Genomic DNA, 25104 nt, shown 5'->3' with positions numbered 1-25104 from the left:
ATTATTTATTTTCTGAGTGTCATAACTGTTATTATTAGCACATGCACTGTTGAAGTTAACTACTAATTAATTACTACTAATTAATACCTTTTTATGGATTAACATGGGAAAATCCTTACAGATCATGTTAATACATAGATATTAGGGAAAAACACAAACAGTAAATGGATTTAAATAAAAATATTTGCCTTAGAACACAAACATAAGTTAAAGCAGACTAGTAACATTCCTGTTACTAGTAATGTAATGTATAAATAAAATTGATGCATTATTGTGAGTGTTTTTTTTCTTTCAAGTGATTTCATTGTTCAGATGATGTAAATTTGATAGAAATAGTTAGAAAAGGTAATATAAGGACATATTAAAATATTGCATTCTGTGTAAAACACAAATGCATACACAAATAGTCCAATCCTTATTCTATTAAAAAATTAGAAGAGCAGTAATTATGTAATGCTTAAAAACACTACTAGTATGTGCTAGGCACCTAATAATTTGTGTATTCCATAATTTTTCTGTGGTTTTAGACGGATGTTTGATTTCTTTCATGAATACTGAGCACTTATAATTTATTTTTTTTACTAGACTTACAGGTCATTTTAATTTTAGAAACACATTGTACTTCTATTAAAAGCATGGAAAAATATTGCTGGGAAACCTGAATTTATCTGATCATGTTTGAAAAACTGACTCAGGATAAAGTATGCCTGAGAGAGACATATGTTCCTTTTTAACTGAGATTGTTAATATTTTAACTTCATGTTCATGATATTTTGGGGGAAGAAACAAGTAGATAAGTGGAACTCTGGTCCATTTCTTAATACTAGAAAGATTTATTATAATGTTAGTTTGACTGCATTTTCTTAGATTCCAGCTTATTTTATTAGCTAACCAGGAACTGCAGATACTTCCAATATTTGAAAGAATGTTTACATGGCAATCTATGCCATGTTTTGAGTTTCTAGTTTTTGGCAAATAAATTTTTTTAAAGATACAACTCTAGGACATGATGAGTTGGGATAAAAGTATGGAATTCCATTACATATATGTTCACCACTGATTCTTATTAATATTTACTAATTATTACTATTCTCTAATCCCTAACTACCTTGGTAGCCCAACTATAGTAAAACAATGGCATTTTAGCAGAAATTGTCACCTTCCCTGCAGTCAGAATGAGTACATTGCAGTCCTGACTGATTAAAATCTTGCCAACAGTACACATTTTACATTTAAAGAAAAGCAGTTCCTGAAAAGATGTCACATAAGCATGTTCCTAAACTTCCATTCCACTAATAAAACTGTGCCCTACTAATTCAGAGAGAGAATAATAAAAGGTCAGAAAAATTTAAAAGTCATAAAAATGTATTAATTGCCGGGGCATTAGGCCATCTGTCGTGAAGCAAGAGTCTTTGCCCTCCGTGGTGGACTCAGCTATATCAATAGTGTAACTGCTGTTCAATAGCTATGTGTTAGTTTAGCTCCTCCTGGAGCAGACATTTAATTGAAACACAGACTGGCAGAGTACATGGCTCCCTGTTGTTAATTGGTCTTTAGAGACTGTTAAGAAGTATGCCAATTATCTCTAGCTGCAGTCCCAAAACAACAAAAAAAAAATTTAAAAGACAGAAAATAATAAGGTCACCTTGTCTTTTCATTTGCAAGTACAATAAAAAATTTGCCAGTTTTTAAGTAAATGTAAGCCTGTGTGGCATTTTATTTAGACACAGACTTGAACAGAAGTATGGCACACTAGTTGTTCATGTACCACTAAAGCAGGTGGCCTGGAGATTGTATGAACAAAACAAAAAGTCAATTTTTTCCCTCTTCAGTGAAACATATTCTTTTTAGGATCAGGTTAAGAGCCTTTATTTAAGATGTGTAAAAATGATGCACTGCAAAATGTCAAGATGTCTGAAGAAGACGGATGGGAGAAATAAAGCAACAAGTGATCTGTGAGAGAGTCCTAACACCCTTCAGAGAAGATGACTTTAAGAGCTAATTAGAAACATTTTTCAGTACAAGCAGTTAGCTGCGTTTTCTGCTACAAATTATTTAAACTTGGAAAGAGGAAAGAAAAATATTCAACAATCACTTCAAAATACAAGACAAAAGAATAGAAAAACTCTGTAATATGCAATAACATATTTTACCTTTTAAAAACACCATTTGTGAGCTAAAAAACATTCTTCATTAAACAATAAATCTTTCCAAAGAAAATAGAAAAAGACTTTAAATAACAAGTTCACATTTTTAAAAAGGAGCAAAAATTTTCCTCTCTATATAGAGGACAATATTTATACTACACAATAGTATAAATCATAATAGTAGAAACATTTATTTTAAGAAAAAGTAAAGGAAAAAAGTCCATAATCAATATATGTAGTCAATAGGAATTCCTACAAAATTAAATGTGAACGCATACAAGATTTTCCATCTCTCCAGCACAAAAATGATGTTAAGAATACTGTCTCATAAATGGATCCTCTTATATTTACAATCAGAATATTTAATGTCCATATCTAGGAATTTAAGCCTACAATTGTCTTTGTCTTAAAATTCGAGTTGCTTTTACTAATTTTGCTTTCATTTTTGGAAGAAACCTTTTTACCAAGAAGAATGCTCAGGGAATACTCTCTTCTAACCTACCTTCTCTATATTCATTGAAGCAAAAATCTGGTGAATAGTGAGAGTGCCATCCTGCAAAGTCTTGAGCATGCAAGGCATGTAAACACCGCAGAATGCTGCTAGAGGCAGCAGAGATACTTCACTTTTAGCTGGTCTGTGAAATCATTTTACATGTTTGATGAAAGACAGACTACTGATGTAAACAGTGCTGCTTAGGGTAGTTTTCACAGAATCATAGAACATGTTGAATTAGAAGGGACCCACAAGGATCATCAAGTCTAACCCTTAGCCCTGAACAGGACCAGCCCCAAGAGTCATATCATGTACCTGAAAGTATCATCCAAATGCTTCTTGAGCTCTGTCAGGCTTGGTGCTGTGACCACTTCCCTGGGGACCTTGTTCCAGTGCTCAACCATCCTCTGGGTGAAGAACCTTTTTCTAATATATCTAACCTAAACCTCCCCTAACACAACTTCAGGCCATTCCCCTGGGTTCTGTCAGTGATCACCACAGAGAAGAGATTCAGTGCCTGCTCCTCCTCTTCCCCTCATGAGAAAGTTGTAGACTGCAATGAGGTCTCCCCTTAATCTCCTCTCCTCCAAGCTGAACAGATCAAGTGCTCTCAGCAGCTCCTCATATGACTTCCCCTCCAGGCACGTCACTGTCCTCGTTGCTCTCCTTTCTTTCCTCTTTAAATGATTAAATAGCCTAATGTACGTCTATGTTATGCAATGAAACAATCTTCAGAGCCGTGTGAAGGGCTAAATGCAGAGCAAAAAGCAGAATAACCGTGTTAACTGCTAGTTAACCATGTTAACAGTTGTAGCTAATACATATTGGGGCACACCACATCAGTGCAATGGTAACACTTTTGGGACCTCATGTAACGTCACTGAAGAACACTGAACTGATCAGTTGCTAGAGGACTTTAGCAGTTCTATGTTTAAACCTTAGGGCGAATGACTGATGGTCTAACTGAGTATTTTAGATGGCCTTCAAGTACGAGACTCTTGGAAGCTCATGGCAAATCACCTTGAATAATGTTGAACAAGGACTGAAGAATCCACACTTTATTTCTGTGAACCTTGTTTCCCAAAGGACAACTTAACTGTGAGACTGAGTCTGCTTCATGGAACTAACAGACCTGGTCATTCAGCTCAGAGAAGAGCTTGTAAAAAGAAGCCCTGAGTTTCCAACAGATGACTATTTATATCATTATGCTTTAAGATATTCATCATCAGGAATTAATTGACACTGCCTGAATCCAAAAGTATAAGTATCTAACCTACTGCTCAATATTATTAAAAGACAAGAAACCTGAAAAACAGGCTTTATTAGCACTGGTCTGGTATTAAAAATTGCAGTAGGACAATTTGGTGTAATAAACTTTAATAGAGGGGAAAAAAAGATATTACATGTTGTAAAATCGTCTTTGCTTCTACTCATTTGTAGGAGACACACATATTCCCTCAGACATGATGCTGGAAGAACATAATTCACATGCTCATGTCTTTGGTTGCTCATTATATTAAATAAAGAGTTCTGGCTAATTAAATAAGACTGCTTTAAGGTAAATCTCAGTTCTCCTTCTATAAATACAGGCATGAAAAGCTTCCAGGTAAATACCCCTTGCTGGGTTCTAAACTTGCACATATCACCTTGAGGTCCATTGCATAGACCTGAAAGTTCAGCTTTTAGAATTCTATACTGCTTTAATGGTTCATATATTTTTATTTGTAGCTGTAAAAGTGTATCTAAAAGCTTAGATAGTTTTTTGTGAGTTTTCTTTTTCTCTTTTTTTTTTCTTATTGCACAGGACAGTAATCGTGAACTACACTTCAGATCATTGCCCTTTACAATTTTGAGTACTGTCTGTCTAAAAGAAAAAAAACATAGAAATATATTCTCAAAGAGTAGGAAGACCAATACAGGAAAAGAAAATTCTACACTTTTCAAATCTCTGGAAAAATATTAATATTTTTTTGCATATTTCTTGCAGGCCTCCTTCCAAGTGACCCACATTGGTCACTGTAACAAATTTCCTGTAACAAATCTGAAAGTCATTGTATTGACCATTTAAAAGCTACTTCTTTTAAGTGCTAGGTTGTTACAATTGTATATTCATGAAGAAGTGGTAAAACCTCAAACTTGGTTAACTAAAAGCAATAATAAGTTTTATTCTGGAATGCAGAAAATCTAATACTAATTTTTCTTTTTCTAACCGTTGATGTTGTTGTTAAAGATAGCTCTTTAAAGCAAATTTATGGATTTTTGAATTAATTTTCACTGGATGCAGTTAAAGTAAATTAGCTGTATTATAAGGTAACATAGAGGGCTAAATAGAATTCACTATTCCCTTTAATATTTAAAGGAACCCGTGATCATTTTTAAATATTATTGGCTATTTCTGAGAATCACGCAACCACAGAATGGTGTAGCTTGGAATGGACCTCTTACATCATCTTGTCCAGAAGATGAACTATAAAGATATGCATAATACCTTAATTTTATTGACAACATATGAAATAATATACTTCATATTTATCCAGATATGTCCCAGACACAATTCTAACCCCAGTTAAAAGCTATTCATATATTAAGGTGATTAAGAGATTTCACTATGGAACAATTACTCACTGCTTCTTTGTGTCTTGTTTTTCCTTTGTCTATTAAAAAAATCCCCGTTATTTAAATAAATGATTGTCATCTGTTTTCCACTTTGATGCCATTAGTGCATAGCAAGAAAATCCGTAAGTGATTAAAACTGAAGGGAGTAATATGCCTGAAATGCCATTAGAAATGACAACCGTTAGGATTAAATTTGTCTTCTCAAATTTTTCAAATATTCTTTCCTATGTCTAGATAGTCATGGAATGCATGAAAATTGTCACGACCTCTTTCTTGGTAAAAAAAGTTTAAAAAATTGTTGGTTTTTTTTTTTTCCCTCCGTCTGATGTGTTTCCCAAAATGCAAGTAATTCTTGTAGTCCTTTAGTACTATCTTTTTAAATTGCTGAGACCTCTTCTAAAAAAATCCATCAGAAAAAAAGCCGGTTATCATTCCTGTTATTGTTATTATTATCATTACTATTATGGGAACAGATACAAGGAGTAAAGCATATTCTCATGCATTCTGTGAGCTGGGAGCAAATTTGAGTCTAAAATAAGAGTGGCATTTCAGAAATACTCAGGAGACAATGTTTAAACTATTTTTTTTATTTTTTTTAACATGATATCTGAAGGATTACATATTTTAAAGTTGTTCCTGGCTACAACAACAATAACAACAAAATAAAATTGTCCGATAATTTATATGACGTTAAGAGAAAAAAAATGAAATAAAGATACAATATCTTTGGAGTAGCTGCAAGCAATGAGAATGTGTAGGGGTTTTTTTGGGGAGAGGGCAATCAAAGAGTTATTTTGTCAAGAAAAGCAGCAACATTGAGAGAGGAAAAAAGAACAGATGGAGATATTACGTAAATTACTAGATACTAGATTAAGAAAGTTTTGCAAATAATGATCCATATTTATCAAATTCTCTTTTCAGAATTAGTTTCCTACTTAAGAGTAAAACTGAGTTTGACTGAATTACAAAACAATATATAATGGCTTACAGTACAATACCATTTCAGTGTTACTAAAAATATATGTAGCAGAACACTATTAGTCAGGTCTAACTCTTATGTCCCATCCTAGTTTTATTGGCACCAAACATTGATTACAAGGATTTGATGCACTACAGAGTTTTTTCCACTGAGAGTTTCTGTAATGAATGTATTAACTTCTAGGGCAGAATAACTAGGACAACCTTTTAAATGTACTTGGAAAATAAAAATAAAATCATACAGTAGCACAATGTCACTTTCTGTATTCATAAAATTTAGTACTATATAAAATTATAGCTTTTAGTATTTAGGACAAGGTGTTATTTTAATGAACATTTATTTCTTAATATATGCGAGATGCTTTTACTTCTTTTCACCCTGTATAAAAAATTCATACTTGAGACATAAAAATGGATATAAAATAATCGCATTCTAATTTGTCTTGTATCTTCAGAAATTCTTACAGTCCTCTGAGTGGATGAAAATTAAGGAAGAATCAGGCCCAGTATGCTGCAATTATTATTTCCACTTCCATATTTAAGTCTAACAAACATGCTGTTTCCATTGAAACAGGTTATTCAAGAGCAGAATTTGCTTCATGTTGCAACACATTTATAGAAACTCTGTTTGAAAAAAGGGCAGAAGGAGAAATCTGTTATTAGAATAAAAAAAAAGAAGCAGACACAATATCAAATAAAATGGAAAGAAGCTAGATAGCAGCGTAACTACACAAATATATCCAATACATCATTGACAAGGTGAATATTTTACCTGATGTATTTCTTTCACAACCTAGTATTTCAGCTGTTGCTGTGTCAGTTTTTGACTGTTATGGGCACCTTAAATGCATTTTTCAACTTTTAATTCAGCAGCATGAAAGCAATTTTTTGCTTAAAATATCCAAATTCTCACAGTAAATACAAATTATAATCCTTCCTCAAAGTTAGTTCAAGATATCTTTTCCAAATAGCAACCTTTGCACCAGAAACTCAGGAAAAACCTTTTCAGTTAAAAAAAATCCAGGAAAAGTTTAAAAAATATCTGCTAAATGCATCTAGTCTAGCTCAATAAGCCCCTCATTAATAAAAAACTTTAGTTCTTATTTTAAATACAAAGCTCTTTTTTTTTTAATAACATTGGAAAAAGGTGTTTAATATAAAGAGAAACTTGGTTTTATGGTTTATACCTTCATCATAGCTCTATCTTACCTTGCCAAATAATAAAAATTACTTTTACACATATAAATCACAGTTGAAAAAACTGACTAAAATCATACACTAAATCTAATATATTTAAAGTTAAGGATTTTGCAAAAAAGCACGTTTTTGAAAATCTAGCTTGGATTGACTTGATTTAAATACTTAAAAATCTTGAATTCTGCACACATATACCCATTATTTGGCAGTATGATAGGCAAATTTCTCTAAAAGAAACAGCTGTTGTCTTCTTCAAGGTTATTTATAATGCTCAACTTTTTGAGTTTTATAAATACGAGAAGAATTCCATATAGAATTTGAGCTGGATAAAGGAGCTCAGGAATTCTTGAGTAGTATTCCTTACTAATGAATCTCATACACAGGAAATAAATTCACTGTTCGCTTTGAGATTTTTCTGTATAATATTGGAGTATGTTCATTCTTACACTAGTCTTACTCTGCCATTTCTATCCTATCTGCAACAAAGGTTTACAGTCCTGTATCTTTGGATATACTAAATCAAAGTACAATCTCAGCTGCAAAAATTATAATGTTGGAAATTTTCTTTCTAGTCCCCTTTCTTACGAACACAAAAAGTTGGAAGAAAGAGGTATTCCCTCTGGGTGGTACTCAAAGTAAATTTTGATGTCTTCTAATTCTGTGAATTACCTACCACAGCAGACAAGTCCCATTCATTCACCATAATTAGTACTCCAAGGTGAGTACCTGTTTCATGTACTACTACAGCAGGAATTAGAGAGAGGAGGGGAAAGAAAATTCTCCCAGCAGAGCTCAACATGATAGACTGTACAAATCAATTTTAATTAATTCTGCCTCTTTAAATCTGCCTGCTCTTTTGGAAAGATTGCTATCTGCATCATGCACTATGGCAAGATAATTAACAAAAGCACTGCAGGGCGTTGATAGTGCTAGCAGCCAATTTACTTGGCAACATCTTGGTTTTATAAGAGTGCCAGGTTAGAAGGTCCATTGTGTTAAGAGTGGGATTTGTGTTCTATCTTCATATAAAAATACTGATCTTTTACCAAGGAACACCTTGTGAGGTTTTAATTATATGGCTCCAAGCAAGAAGTAATGAGAGAGAGCTTCTGAAAAGCACCTTCAGTGTTGTGAGGCAGAGACTGCTTCAATGTAAGATTACTGACAATGAAAACCCAGGGTGTCAGAGCTATAAAGTTCATACTGGGAAGCATAAACTTATAAAGAGTGATTTTGTTCTGTTTTGTTTTTCCATGCTACTTGGCACACATTTCAAGCCAGCTACTGTAGAGAACTGACTTTTCTGAAAAAATATCTGTTACATTACATTGCTTCATTTCCTTGTAAGGCACTTGGTGGAATGGTAAAATATACTACGTCAATAATAATATGTCAGTGGACTTTACTGACAGTAAACTGATTTACCTTTGTACACTATTTTGTTTACTATTTTGTAGTGCAAACATTTCAAAATAGTGCCCTTTTTCAGAAATGATAAAGCAATCAAATGCAATGCAACAAACAAGAAAGTCAAAGTATTGTCTAAATGTGTCATTGCAAATAAGATTACCGGTCTGGTGTGTGAATATATATATTTGTGTGTGTGTGCATATAGATCTGGACAGATATAGAAATATATGCCTACATGTATATATACATATGTGAAATTTCTATTTCGCATGAAATTTGTATTTCATGATAATTGAGGGATAAATTAGTATATATATTCCAGAAGAATCAGGATAGTAGTTCCATATGATTTAGATTTAAATTAAAATAAAAAATGTGGATCATATAATACAAACCACTTTTTTGGTAGAAGTTCAATCTGCTATTTAGACAATTTTGAAAAAAGTTATATTGTCAAACCAGGTATCATCTACCTTCTGCAGCTGAGATGAAAGGTTAAATTAAGTAAAAATTGAAATTTGTATTCTGCTTAAGTCAATAGATATGTGACTGTGTGTTCATGGATAATCCAGGTTAAATCTCTGCTGATCTGTCTACTGTGTGTACAGACAGTGGTCATACAAACATGGTATTCAAACACAAACTCTTTTCAACAATGACAACACTTTTATTTCCACTTATATAACAATAAAACATTATATTTAATTTTAAGTGGCTTCATTCACATCTTTTGCACAATGCTATAATTGCTTTGACATACAAGTAGTGCCATTAAGAATGAAAATGATAATACGTTTCATTTTGCTAAATAAGGATCTCTTTATCTAATGGGTACGGATGTCAAGATTTGGTAGCGAGGGCAACCACAGGGGTGGCTCCCTCAGGAAAAGACTGGGGCTGCCCAGTGGTGGAAGTACCTGGTGCCAGTCTGCTGGAGTAATTTTATCCAGAAAGACCAAAGCTTGTAGAGACAACCCTCTCTGGAACAGGGGAAAAGGGTGAAAACAAAGAAGAAACAGAGAGAAAACTGCTATGTACAGAAGGTAATACTCCACCAATTCCTCCCCATAGTGTCAGGGGAGGGCTTGGGAGTGAAACAGTGAAGTTGGGCATAAGAAACAGGGGAAGACAGATATTGCTGTAATGCTTGTCTTTTGTTTCTCACCACTTAAATCTATTTCAGTTAACAATAATTTAAATTAATTTCTTCCATATAGACTTTTTTTTTACTGTAACAATAACCATAAGCAATCTCCCTATCTTTGTCTCAACCCATAAGATTTCTCATTTTATTGTTTCACTTTCTACTGCAAAGGAAGGGGAGTAAACAAGCAGGTGAGTGGGCATTTGGCTGTTAGCCAAGACTAAAAGAACCACACTCCTAAAAGAACTTGGATAAACTTCATATAAATCTCCCTACATTTACCTTTACATCTTCATCTAACAGAAAAGTAAGCCCCACTGTTTTCTTTTCCTTATAGCCCAGTGGGACAATATTTTATTTTGATTAATTGTATTTTAATTTTTTTACCAAACCATGCTGTTTCTAGATCATTCAGCTCTTTCATTTAAATTATGCACTCCTGTAAGTGAAAGTATGAATTCAGAGTCTTTTGAGTTCCCTGGAAAATTCTACAGTTCTGTTTACAGGGATGATATGCAGAAAAAACCTGAACATTGACACGAGAAATTTTTCCTATATCAGCAATTATCTCGGTGAACCATGTATATCTCCATAAGAGAAGCAGTCAACTAGAACTCTCTGTCATGAAACACTGCACACAAAATCTAAACAGTGGAAGAAAACAAAGTACAATATTTGACTCATGCTGTAGCAAAATGATCAGGCTATAGCACACTCTGTTTATTTGTTTTGTTTAGGTTCCTTTATCTACAACACTGGCATATTTAGAATTAAAAGAAAAAAAACAAACAAAAACTGTGCACACATAAACAATAAAATGCAATTTGAAAAATTCCTATCAGAATGTGTAACTGGTTTTTTTTGCTAAGAAAGTTTTCAAAGTAATTCTCAGGCCAAATAATGCAATTTCTGTCTGTCCTATAGATAACAACAAAATTCAAAAGTACTTAGGCTAAGACCAAAACATTTGTGTAAATTAGGATTAATATGATTAAGTGAAATCAAATAAAACCTGAACCATTCAGGCAGGAAAATATGATCAAGAATGGCAGAGGTGAAAGGGACACTTAACTGATGTTGGAGACTGCAAAAATTTAGCAGTTATAAGTCTCTCCTCATCACTGTAGAACACTATTTAGTTATATTTTATTTCAATATTTGAAATGTGCTGCTATTGTTTTGGCTTTGTGTCATATTAATCTTGAAAGAAGTGGTGAGATTTGGGGCTGCACCACTCTGTATCTTCATTTGCAACTGTATGTGTCAGTATTTCAGCTTTCTCTCCAAACCTATCAGTGAGAGTTTCCTATTCATGTTCCTGAGTGCTACAGCACATATTCAAATTTCAAGTTTCTCCTAACATCCCTCCATGAAGTTAATTGAAAATGGTCAATTGTGAAAGACTTTATGTCATTTTACAGCTCATCTACTCTATACAAAACCCTTTAATATTTCAAGGATGTAAGTCTGTTCCTTTTAAGTGTAGATTATAACTGCTTAATCATGAGAGAAAAACGTTCTAAAGATAATTCATGAGGTCTTGAAGACACTAGTGCTCTCTCCATCATTACAATTGGTGTTCATTCTTCCGAATTTCAGGGTATTATTAATGTGTAAGAAACACCTCCATGCAAAGGAAAACTGTGGAGCTCATGAGCAGCACCACTTAAGCTTTGCCTAAATGGAAATGTTTCAAATAGTTGTATTGATGATGAACTCTTTCTCTGACTACCCCAGCATATTATTGGGGTTGCTTGGTATGAATCAGACCAGCTGCAGCTATGATAGTTTTACTGCTCCATGGAAACCAGCTGAAAAGAAAGTGGATATTACAGTTGACACAAAACTGAATATAATCCAGCAGTGTCTTCTCATCACAAATAAAGCAACCAGCATGTTAAATTGCATTATGAGGACTATGACCAGCAAACCACTTATCCCACTACTCAGTGACAATGAACCCAAACCTGGAATATTGTGACCAGTTTTGGACCCCACAGTTGAAAAAGGTGGAGGGTTACCAAGACAGTCAGCTTAGAGCTCATGAACTCCAAGAGAGGTTGAGGGAGATGGCCTTGTTTCATCTGGAGAAGACAAAGTCAAAGGGCAATCTAGGAAAAAATCAGAGTACTTGAAGGGAAGTTACAAAGATGACTGAGCCTAGCTCTTCGTAGAGGTGGCAGACAACCAAGTTAAAGGGGAAATGGCTAAAATTAGCTACCTGAGAGGTTCAGATTAGGTAGTTGGAGGCTATTGTATCTGTGGAACAGGTCACCTAGGAAGGCAGCACAGTCTTCATCACTGGCAACTTCCAAGACTTTGTTAGACCAAATCATAGCTGATATGATCGATGGGTGATGATCTTGCTGAAAGCAGGAGTTTGGACGGCTTCCATAGGTGCTTCTAACCACCATTTCTATTACAAACTCCTAAATGGTATGCAATACAACATGTAAAAATTAAACCAGATGCCCAATCACTGGATTTGGGGCTTTCTTTGTCATATAGGGTTGGTCCCCTTGTAAATAAAAATGAATGCTAGTAAGAAAAATCACCATCCTGATATTTTCTCTCTTTCTTACCCACTCTTTGAACTTCTTTTAAAATCCTGTAAATTATAGAGTTATAAGTCTCTAGTAGCTCTTCCTAATCACTATTCAGTTTACCCTATCACAGAGAAACTATTCTGAAACTTCAATTTAATATGTATACAGAAATATTTTTGAAATATTGAAAAAGAATGTTTTTTTTCCCCCACTACACCAAGAGCAGCTGTGTCTCATTTGCTACTGAGTACAACATCCAAAAAGAAGAGAAACAATATTTCTCTTTGAAGTTCAGTTCCTTGAGAAAGAAGTGCTAGTGGCCAAACTTCAAAGAGAAATTGCCCTTCCTATCTGGCTGTAGCACTTCAGAGGGAGTTAATTTAACTCTGTGGTGAAATGAAGGCCTTTCAGCAGCTGAGCTGCCCAAGAAAAGATGTAACTGGTAGACTCCAGAAATAGGTGACAATTTTCTTTGAAGTTTGGCTGCTCATCCTATTAGCATTTCAGACATTGAAATGATTTACTTTCCAGTTTGATTTCATATAGAAAGACAAATGGAAGCTCCCAACCTAGTTCTTAAATTTGTAGCTGGATTTTAAAAGGCTTTAACATTCTTAGGTGGTATTATGGAGTTCTCTGACATACATGGTGGAGGCACCCAATTTTTGCATTTTTGCAATACCTGGATTGTCATCCACAAGTGACAACATCAATATCTGTCTAACAGTAGTCAACAGAAACTATTTGTAAAAAGTGGAGGGTCTTAATTCTATTAACAGTGATTCTATAGAGATGATGAAAAAAATTCAACACCTTTTTGAAGTATACTAGGATTAAAATTTGTCAAGTATCATTACTTTGTTTAAAGTAGCTGGTAGTTTGCACTTCATTATATCTGTATAGTGACATCTACACAACTAAGGAAAAGGTCAGACACACTAGAACTCTGCTGTATAACAATGTCCTAAGTGGAATATTTTTTCTGGGTGCATTATACATTTTTACAGTTGACTTTCACTGAATTTAAAGGGTACAGCTCGTATGGTCTATGAGGGCTTAAAATAACCAGTATATCTCTTCAAACCATGAGGGACCTGGCAACCCAGAAGTAGAACTGTTGTCTATATAAGATTCAGTGTCAGTTTCTGTCTTTCTATAACTACCAGTTTTATTTAGGGCATTTTTATGAAGTATCTCTCAAAGAAAGCCTACAGGTTCTGGAAAGCTCTTAAAGGACATCTTTAAGAGAAGAGCTTTTAAGAATTTTTATGTTCAGACGTTCAATGAATAAATGAATATCTTGGACACCTCATTTTGCTGACTGAGACTTCCGTCCCTCAAGTTATCAGAACTGTAGTCTTATAAACTAAGAGTTTGGCACAAGATACACGTCCATATAGCACATATACACTGACTTCAATCTATCTCTTATAAATATTTTCAAGGATGGACTTTAGAGGAAAGAAAGAGGAAAAGGAAAGGAAAGGAAAAAGGAGGACCAAAAACATTGAAATAGCAGTTGTCAAAGCACTTAACTGGCTTCAAATATAAGGATAATTGCAGTTGGTGGTAAAACCAAAACAAAACAGGGAAAATTGTGCATCAGATAGAGAACATTTACTTTAATGGCAAACAAAAAAGCATGTGAAGAACTGGAAAAGTAATAAAAGGAGAAGGCAGAGCTAACCTGCAAGGAAAGAAAAAAGCTATAAAAAAGGTAATACAGGAAAGAGGATATAAGTGAAAATATTCTGCAAAATAACATGTAATGAATGAAAAAAATACTATGACAATAAAATAATGGGTTTCCTATTTTATCCTTTTACCATGAAGATGATTTTAATTTCATGTAGTAAAAAGTAATCTTGAGAGAAAAAATGTTTTAAAAAGATAATTTAAATAAATTAATTGATACTTAAAAAGACACATGGTAATAGTATTAAGAGACTCCTGTGCATTTTTTATTAGCCTATTAATACAAACGTCAGGTGATAAAAGCACTCGGCCATACAACACATCTGAATTGTGCATTAATTGACAAAGAAAATACACTTTGCAGAGTTTCAGCACTTTACTATTCTTGGAAGTACATGTAACTAAATGTACAGCAAGCCCAATTTTGTTCACAAAACACCTCTAAATGCTACAGCAACATTGTTCAACAACAGGAAAAGTATTAGCTAAAAAAATATGTTTCCTCTTTTAGAAATAAGGATATACAGATTTTTTTCATCTATCGTAACTTCTCAGGAGTCACACCTTAAAGACAGTAAAATCAGTTCCTACCTTATTTGGTGTCAAAGGCATGGACGAGGGTAGCTTTTTTATGCTGAACTCAGACAGATCAGCCTCGGATTCTGAGTCAGAGAATATTACGATCTAACCATAACATTTACCAGTGTTCAAAAAAAGGTGAAGTTTAAGATATCACACTCTGGCTGTGATTTGTGTTATTTTTCCATACAGTGTATCACTCCTAAGGGAAAAGCATTTCAAATCATCACTATCATATCACAAAAATAAGGACAAGTGTATGAAATCAGTAGCTTTCTGCCATATTTTTAAAAAGGCTCTTAAGTTAGACTGTCCCTGTCACTTTCCCCTGTCTCTACCCATCAAAAGTCCCAAGAGGAGTGTGTTCTCTCATAGGGTACAATTTCAAACCCATGAAGTCAAATTCAAAGTGTTTCTGTAATAGTGTGAAATTCAGTAATATAGCACCAGGTTCACAGTGACAAGCATGTACAATTTTTTTTCTAAACAGGAATTAAAAAAGGAGCCAGACTTCTACAAAAAAGTATAGTATTACTGTGTTTCTGAAAAATGCTCACTGATTAAACAAAAAGTTGACAAAAACGTTGATAAATAATGGGGCACATAGTACTTTTTTTGGATACTTTTTAATTTCTAGGAAAATGCTGACCATCCTATAATCACGTTTGGAGTTGTAATTTTTCACTATCACTTTGGTTTTGATGTCCTTGGCAAAATTTTAAAAATAAGTCCCACAAGCTAATACAGTTATCTGTATTTGTCGTAGATGATTATGTGCTTCCTAAACATTGCAAATTGTTCGTGTACTATAGTAATGTAATGGATTTTTCCCTCAAAAAATTCAAGTGAGAAAGGGAAGTAAATTCCTGGATTCTAAACACTGAAATAACAGTCAAAGAGGCACTTCAATCAATTTTTAAAAACCTAACAGACTTTATTCCAACTGGATCATTTAGTTGAAATTTGAGCTTTAAAATTTTTCAGTCAACAAACTGTTTTTTAATTTCTATTTTTTTTTTCAGTCTCTGGGAAAAAGCATCAGCTAAACACAAACCTAATTATTTCATAATTAGGGAATTATAATAATTTTTCTGATTTTCAGAAGTAATTAATAAAAAATTCAAATATTATATAAAACAGTAAATTAATTTTTGTTAACATTGATAATTTAAAAATAATATTTATATAAATATTAATAAAACTTGACACAATATTTTTTTTTAAAATAGCAATGAAAAAGGATTCATAACTCATACAGTAGTTGTTACTTGTGACAGTATTTGTCAAAAGATATCCCACAATATCTAATCTCTCACATTTTCACTTTATAAACAGAAATTGTAATAAATTTACCAACTGTGACTATGTGAAGTCTCTCACTGAAAAAATTTTAAAAGTTCAATAACCAAGTAGCTCTTAAAAAAAATAATGTGGTCATTGGGAATTGAAAGCACCCTACTGACCTCCCCATGGTTTTGTGTTGACAGGTCTAAAATCCCAAGCATCACTGAAATCTAGGCAAGTTACCTCTACTAGCAAGTGCCTTGCTTAAAAGAGGTGAGGAAGAGTTCATGACAGAGCAAGTCATACATACAGAACTGCTAAATTTATAGAAAGCACATATACCTCAGGAAGTCAGTGAGCTGAACCTTGAGTATGGAGCAGCATGAACCCCAGAGTCTGATATCAGGTCGAACAAGTGTCTATCATCTCTTTGCCAGTGGCCTGGGTAATGGAGGCAAGTTTGGAGAAGGTCTAAAACTGGGAGGAGTGGTTGATACACCTGAGCATCCTGCTGCCATTCAGAGGGACCTCAACAGGCTGAAGACACAGGTTGACAGGAATCTCATGAAGCTGAATAATGGAAATTGCTAAATCCTGCATGTAGTGGGGAATAATCCCCTACATCAGTACACACTGGAGGGCAACTGTCTGGAATGCAGTGTTTTCTGGCAGACCTGGGGGTTCTGGTGGACAACCAGTTTACCACGAGCAACTTACTTTAGCTGACCCTGCTATGAGCAGAGAGATTAGACCATATTTCTCCAGAAGTGTCTTCTAACCTCAATCTTCCTGTTTGATTCTATATGTTGACTTTATTTATACTATTTTAGGCTTTAACTTTTGGCCATTGTAAGAGATGTTGAATCAATGTTTAATCTTCCCAGATATGTCTGCTCTGAAAAGAAACTGTGTCTTGAGACAATTTTTTTCCTTTAATCTATGTAATATCAGGTCAGAGGTGAATATCTAGTGACTGTTGGCTGTCTGTAGCTCAAGAAGCTCAGCTGTGTGCCAAGGGTAGACCATCAGTCAAGGAAGGTGCTGTATGGGCAAAAGGGAACTGAGACATCCAGCTGTGAGAGAAATGAGCCAGCAATGACTGTTGATAGCCAAATTGCTCATGACTCTGGCTGTAGGCTAAACACTTGCTTTTAGTATCTAGAGCAATCCAATCATGTCTCATTCTTCAGCAGAGTAGAGCAAGCCCTGGAAAACCACAGTTACCTACTTTCTTTGAAGTACTCACATATTTCTCCTCTGTCGATCTACATAGTATGAAGTATGTCTTGTGGCTCTTGGTATGACAATATGCTGCTCACAGGGTTAGGAGAAATAACTAATTAGGGACTGACAAAGCTGAAGTAACCTAAAACCCCTAACACTTCCCTCTTATCTCTCAGCAGACAATAGAAGATAGCGAAGATGGAAGGACTTTTTACAATTCTAGAGGGCTAAAGAGACAACTAGTAAATTTGACACTTAAGTTTAGGTCAATTAAATGTATGCATAAACTGAAAAGTTACTACTCTTGGCTATAAATTCTACCTAAGGTAGGAAACTGGCATATCACTGGGAAAAAAGAACAAACCTTTTTGCAAATTTGGAATATTAGGATAATTTACCTACCAGGAAGCTACTTTAATGTCTAAATGACAATACTTTATAGACAAATTCATAGTCTTAATTGCTCAATTTACTCCTCTGCAGTTATGGCACTTAAATATATATGTAATATATGGAAATATATATCTATGTCCAAATTTATATATAATATACAATATGCATACCATATATACATGTAAATTATACCTACATGTATATGCGCACACACTTGGATAACATGTAGCCTTATTAAAACTAGTTCTATCAGACTTTTTCATTTCTGTCATGCAGTCAGATAACAGTCCTGTGAAATATCTTCATTTTGAAAACAAAAATAATAAATTAACTACATCCAGTTCCTGGAACAAGCATCAGTAGTAACTAATGATAGCAAAACTATTTGTGTATTCAATTTATCAGAAATTGGCAAAAATTATAACTGCTATTCAGTTAAGTTAAATATACTGAGTACTAGTACTTAGTGTCCTAATAAAGTATATATTGAAATCACATCTGTGTCTCAGGTGTTTGCATTTTCACTGTATGTGTATACTTAGTCTTGAGCCTAAATCCAGTGCTTCCTGGATCTGTATATTACAGTATTTCTTCTGTCTTGGCTTTCAATCCTATCTTTTTATCGTAGTTGAAAGCTAAGGAACTCCTGATGAGGAAATATTTGAATGAGGGAAGTATCCCTGGAACATCCAACAAACTGTGTTGGTAATTCATCTGAAAGAACATCTTGTAAACTGTACTGTACTTCCCACAGCTGAGTGTGGGGAAACACCATGCTGGAGCAAATAACATCATTTAGATAAACTTTTATCAATTATATCCAGAAAAGCTTGGAGGGCACTTTTCTTGATTAATAAACCAGAATGACTTGGACACAATTCTGCTTGGAATAAATATTATTTCTCTTAAGTTAAATCTCAAAACTTTTTATTGTTTTAAATAGGAAAATAATTTTTGACAGACTATTTTAAGTACTGAAAAATCATATAATTTCAACATAGAGTTCATGTTAGTTGATTGAATGCACTCATAGTACAACTTGTGAAACTGAGATTCTTTGATTGAAAGGAAGAAAATTCAACATAAAATTATACTATTATTGATTCAGTTAAATTAGTTTTGTTTGGCTTGGGATTTTGGAATTTTTTTTTTTTTTTTTTTTTTTTTTTTTTTGTATGTAGAGGTTTTAATCTCATTGAGAAACTAGATGTGGAGTATTTTCCCCACACCCATTCTTGCAAACCTTGAAATCCATTTTAATAAAAGTCTGAAATGCCAGAAATGTAAAACTTCCAACTACAATAATTTACAAAACAATTTAAGTGTCATTTAATTTTTCTTAGCTCTAGTTTCCTGTTTGTAGTATGTTTTGTATTGTACTCTCAGTACATCTGTTTAATTCATATAGATCATGTGAAATATTTGACATCTTTTCAAAGAAAAAAATACAGCTATTCTGTAAAGCAATTGTAATGGTCTGAAATTCTTCTGTGAATCATGATGTAAGGATTTTCAGCACACTTCTCCTGAAATCTTCTGTGTGTCAATAGTATTGTATAATGGACTTGTTTATACAGGAACTAATGCAACTCCTTTTATCTACATGAAACTCCTATATTTTAAAGAAGTGGAAGTCTGTTTCACTCCTCTAAGCAGTGGTCTCCCACCCTTACAAGACAAGAGTCAAAACTTCTAGGTTAAATCTTGATTCAGATTTAACCAAGATTTTATTTTTGGTTTTATTCTTGATTTTATTCTTAATTGCCCTTTGAAAAATTTCACTTTGAGGAGCAGCAGGCCTTCAGCATTCCTTAAAAGTTTAGTGGAGGATTCCGCAGTTCTTTCTTGCCTACACTTTCCTGTTGCTTTAGGCAAAAGAGAAAAGCGGAGATGTCAGAAAAATATAATCTGTACTACTACTGGCTGTCTTCTCAAATGCAGTGGAAGATTCAGAAAAATAGGAACTTTTTGCTCCAGGCTAACTTATGCATCTTTTTTTCTGTCAATATATATTTCTTCTTAGTTAAAAGGGATAGAACACTGAGATGAATCTGAAATATTATGCAGTTTTTGGCTAGGGAATTTTAATATTATTTTTCCTTCTCATTCTTTTGTTAAAATGTATTGTCCTTCATTCTGTCTATTCTTTTCAATGAGACAAATATTTCACTTGTAAAATGACCAATCCCATCTCAACAGAAAATCACATTATCTGTGGATGTACAAAGCCATTTTAAATGTCTCAAATAATATGAGTGCAAACTTACATTCAAATATTTAGTGCACTTCTGTAATTGTTGATGTAATCAAACACAGAGACTCCCTCAAGGACAGAGAGGCCCTGCAGAGACCCCAACAAATGAGAGGGCTGGGACATCACCAACTGTATGCAGATTAACAGAGACAAGTGCCAGATTCTGCACCTGGGATGGAGCAGTCTTGGTTTTGTGGTGGGGAAGAAGAGGTTGAAGAGCAGTGCTACGGAAAGGGACCTGGAGATCCTGGTTGATGGCAAGTTGAATATGAGTCAACAGTGCCCTGGCAGCCAGGAGGGCCAACTGTGTCCTGGGGGGCATCAGGCAAAGTATCACCAGCTGGTCAAAGGAGGTGATTGTCCTGCTCTGCTCTGCACCACTAAGGCCTCACCTTGAATATTATATGCAGTGTTGGGCATCACAATATAAGAAAGATATTAAGCTTAAGTGTCCAAAGGAGGGTGATGAAGATGTTGAAGGGCCTTGAGGGGAAGTCATATGAGGAGTGGCTGAGGTCACTTGGTTTGTTCATCCTGAAGGAGACTGAGGGGACACTTCATTGCAGTCTTCAACTTTGTTGTGAGGGGAAGAGAAGGGACAGGTACTGATCTCTTCACTCTCCTGACCAGTGATAGGACTCGAGGAAATGGCATGAAACTGAGTCAGGGGAAATTTAGGTTAGATATCAGGAAAAGGTTTTTTACTCAAAGGGTGGTTGGGCGCTGGAACAGGCTCCCCAGGGAAGTGGTCGCAGCACCAAGCCTGCCAGAGTGCAAGAAAGATTTGAACAACACTCTAAGGCACATGGTATTATTCTTGGGGTGTTCTGTGCAGGGCTGGGAGTTGGACTTGATGATCCTGATGGGTCCCTTCCAACTCAGCATATTCTATGAGTCTATAATATAAGTTATATGCAGTTTAGGTAGAGGTTTATCAAACCTATAACCCCAGACTGGAGTCTGAAAGTCAGCATCACACTTCCAGCTGCAGCGTGAGCTCATCACAAATGCTTTAACAAATGCTTCTGCACCACACAGAGACTGAGTTCAGATTCTCCTGGAACATCAGGCCTTGAGAGTTCTTAGTATGAGGACAAACAAGTACAAGTCTCTATTGTGACTAACCTGGCTAATATTCATCAGTCCTGTAATCAGCATTCTGAGAGCCTGAAATTATACGATTGTGTCCTTGAGAAAGGACAAAATACTAAATGTGTGAAATCTCAATAGATAACTCTCCCTTAATCACTGCTGTCTAACAGAGCAATGTTACCATCCTGAACTGCTTTTGTTATTTTCTGACCAATTCCCATTTTAAAGGCTATTCCATTTACAGTCTACTGTGTTTCAGGTATCTTGTTTTCAAAATTATTGAGATATCTGTAATTTGGAGTAATTATTTTATAATTTTTATTGTTGTTGTTGTTATTATTATTAGTCATGCAATGTTTTCATCATTATAGAATTTGCTTATATATTTTTTTCTAGATATTTTAAATCTTTGTTTCTGAAACCAGCATCATCTTGGGCCCCTGTTTCCTCTTCTTAGCATCAACTTTTACTATTTTAATTTGCTTATAAATTTGGAAAACCCTTATACTTTTTAGATTCTGTATTTTTATAGCTGTTCCCCCATCACTCAAAAACATCTTCTTTTTTTTCAGTGCCTTTTCTCTCCTTAGCCATTATTGTATTTCTTTTTCCTATTTAGATTCTCTTGCTTTGAAAACACACCTTCTTCTTTTCCCTTTTTGGGTTTTCTGTCCCCTATGACAAGTATTCTTATATAAATGTGGGTCCTCTCCTCGCCTTGACACATTTAAAGAATTTATTTTGTCCTTGACACAACATCTGCAAACACTGTGAACCAAGACCTTATGCAAATCTCATTTCTCAGAATTACATCTGGTACTGTTCTCACTTCTGTGTTCTTGCATACATAAAGTGATACTTTTTTTTCCATTTTGGAAGCCCACAATTCTGCCATTCTACAATGACAGTAATGGTCCTACAGACATTAATATCTTATTGACATTATTGCCTTCCACAAAAAAGATTCCTAGTTGTAAAAATAGATTTTTTAAAACTGAGTGAAAGACAATAGGTAAGATAGTTGTTTTATTCACCCCCTTTAGAAGACTAAATTCAGCAAAACTCTTAAGTGCTTGCTTTAAATGAGCAGCATATAGTTAAAATCCCAAACTGTTTCGGTGACATGAACTATATGATCAGATTACTGGGCTTGGTGGCACTAGTTTTCCTCACTACTTTCTCTTTTTTTCTCAACTAGCTGACTTCTCTGAATAGAACCAATGTTGTTACCAGTAGCTATAGTGTCTGTGGAGATAAACAGACACATATGAATGTGAAAGATAATACCCCATTACAGGTAAGATATATCCATCTGCTTTATCTACTAGTAAGTAGCTCATGAACCAGGCTGACCTCTAGCAGAGTTTGGGTTCTCATACACCAGCTTGAAAAAGGGCAAACCATTGAAATGCAAGCAGGAGAGAGATACCATTTAAGTATGAAAATTAACATTGCAATGCTTCATTTATATTAACTCTACCAAATGCAAAACATTGAAATTGTTCTGAATTCAGAACAATCTGATTTCTTTGTTTTTTCCTGAACATACCAAATAGGTCGTTAATATGTCCTTCAACAACCCTGATAATTGCCTTTATATTGAATAAATAGGGCCCTATATAGAAATAAAAAACATTCTTCACATAAAATAAAATTTAATTCTTATAAAGGATAGATTAACCTCAACAGGGAAACAGATATGTCTGGCTAAACTAATGATATAGTCTATAAGTTATGTATTAGTCTGATAATTTCTTGGCATTATTTGATAATTTAACAAGAGTGTTGGTTTAACTGCAAAGATTGGACTAGAAACTTTACAATCCATTCTTGAGAGTTCTCTCACAAGTCCAGTAAGAGTCATGAAGAGAAACTGAATACATCTGAACCCTTACAATTATTGTAAATAAAAACGTGATCCTCAGGCTTAGTGGGAAGTGGGCTATAACTCTTAAACCAGGCATGGTGACTTTCACGCTTTCCCTACAACACACACAGGACTCTGACCTCTCCCCATTTAGCCATGTATGATTCTCTAGGAATCATTTCACTCTTGATTCTGCCTATATTTGACAAACATCCAGGTTTTCCTGAGGCACTTGAACAAATATTTTTTACCCTTTCTTATTCTTGCTAGAAATTAATTAACTGAAAGTCAGATATTGCAAGTCCAAAAAAAAAAAAGTGAGTACTTAGTACTGTGTGAGGACAAACTGAGTATATAAAAAAGATATCTATAATGCAAACCTCTTTCTGAAAAATTTTCCCTCATAAAAGGTCTTCAATGTTAATACTAATTAATGAAATCACATGAATTAAACACTAACCAGTTATAGTTTAACCAAATAAGACAAGTAATACAAATCCTGGGTTAAAATTTTCTTTGTTTTCTTCAAATTAACAAACACAAAAAACCATGAGATTTGCCAGTCATTCTACTCCAATTTTAATTTATTTTTTTTTTATCAAAGAGGATATACAAGATGTGTTAAAGAATCAGGTTCTCACAGCAGAATTATTTTTAAGAACACATACATATTTTCCCATTTACACACAATTTTTTATTAAATTCTTTCTAATTCACCTTAATTCATCTTAATAGGTAACATTAAAAAACTGGAGTGTGAAATTAAGGAAACAATATAGACTTACATTTTAGAACCTCATCAGGGGCTCAAAATATCTGGGTTTGGTGAGAGAGGTAACTTATTTTCAGTACCTCATCTTGTAAGAGTTCTTTTCTTGTAATAAAAACAAAATGAATACACTGGTAGTTGCGATTCCATACACAGCATACACAGCATTCCTGGTATGGATGCATAAAACAGGAAAAAGAGAAAGTCTTGGTGGACAATTTGAAATATGAGAGAACATTCCTATTTAATGTTGGGAAAGACATTTGATCTCAAATAGTTTCAGTTATTTAAATGCTCAACTCTGCAAAATCTAGGAGAGTTAGTAAAACATCTCTCTAACAATGTAAAAGAAAATCTGTCTAAGGTCCACTGCACTTTTAAAGAGTCAGATCTCAATCCATCAAGAAAATTAAGGCCTAAATAAAAAAAAGAAAATACACTGCCTGGAAAGCTATTATTTAAAGTCAAGGCAGCTCAAGCCCTGACATTCTTGCCAAATAGGAAGTTCTGTCTACTGATGACTCACATTTCCTCTAAGGCAGGGAGTGCCTGAGGCAGATTGATGAGGAAAGAGCTGAAGTAATCGAGACTACAAACTTTTACCAAACCAGCTGGAGCAACCAGCCACATCAGTTTTTCTGTTACACAACTTCCCAGCCAGACATTAAGGATCAATCAGCATTAGTAAGGTTTAATTTGAATCTTGACTTGAGAGATCTAATGTTGAAAGTCACATAAGGCAGAAGAAAGAAAAATAATTATTATTTTTCAAAAGGCATCACAGGTGTTTCGTGATGCTTCAACACCTACCTATAAAATATGAACAGCAGTACATTCTCTGTATCTCAATGGAATGTTGTATGAATTCATTAGAGAGTGTAAACCGATAAAAATATAATAAACAGGTCTGTATGAATACCAAAGCCTGAAAGAGAGAGACCAGACTGTCCCTGGCTCATGCATGAGGCCACTTGGATATGCCAGATGCTCTAGCTGCAAAGCAAAACACTGTCACTGAGGACTCTATGAATTTAAGATTACAGGAATCTTAGACTGAAGGACAGCAGCATGGAGAGTTTACATGTGCAGAAAAATGACTCTATAACTAATGGGGGAGATTGGGGAGGGAAGAGCAAAGGAATAATGTAACAACACAAAGTACTGATGACCTATATGGGAAATGACTATTATGAAGTTAAGTTCAACTTTAGAAATGAGAATTAATTTTATATTTGGTAAAACAAAAATTAATGCAAAATTATTTTAAACAATTAAAAATATTTCAAGAATTTAATTTCATGCTTGACACATTTCCTGGGTTTAATTTTATAATATCCCTGATTTATGTAAGATTTTAAGTCACATCAGATAAGAAAACATGGTTAATATTTTACATGCTACAAGAAGATTTTTATG

The 25104-nt window shown here is 34.2% G+C and overlaps 1 protein-coding gene across 1 annotated transcript in view; it reads right to left on the bottom strand.

The window, feature by feature from the left end:
- CDH12 (cadherin 12) overlaps window positions 1–25104 on the bottom strand; it is a 528112-nt gene that overhangs the window by 469862 nt on the left and 33146 nt on the right. The window lies entirely within an intron of this gene.

The sequence above is a fragment of the Manacus candei genome, unplaced genomic scaffold (assembly GCF_025592945.1).
Source record: "Manacus candei isolate 608988 ecotype Guabito, Panama unplaced genomic scaffold, ASM2559294v1 h1tg000049l, whole genome shotgun sequence".
Classification (NCBI taxonomy): domain Eukaryota; kingdom Metazoa; phylum Chordata; class Aves; order Passeriformes; family Pipridae; genus Manacus; species Manacus candei.
Note: the sequence above shows the minus strand (reverse complement) of the source record. Positions and strands in the feature narration are given on the sequence as shown.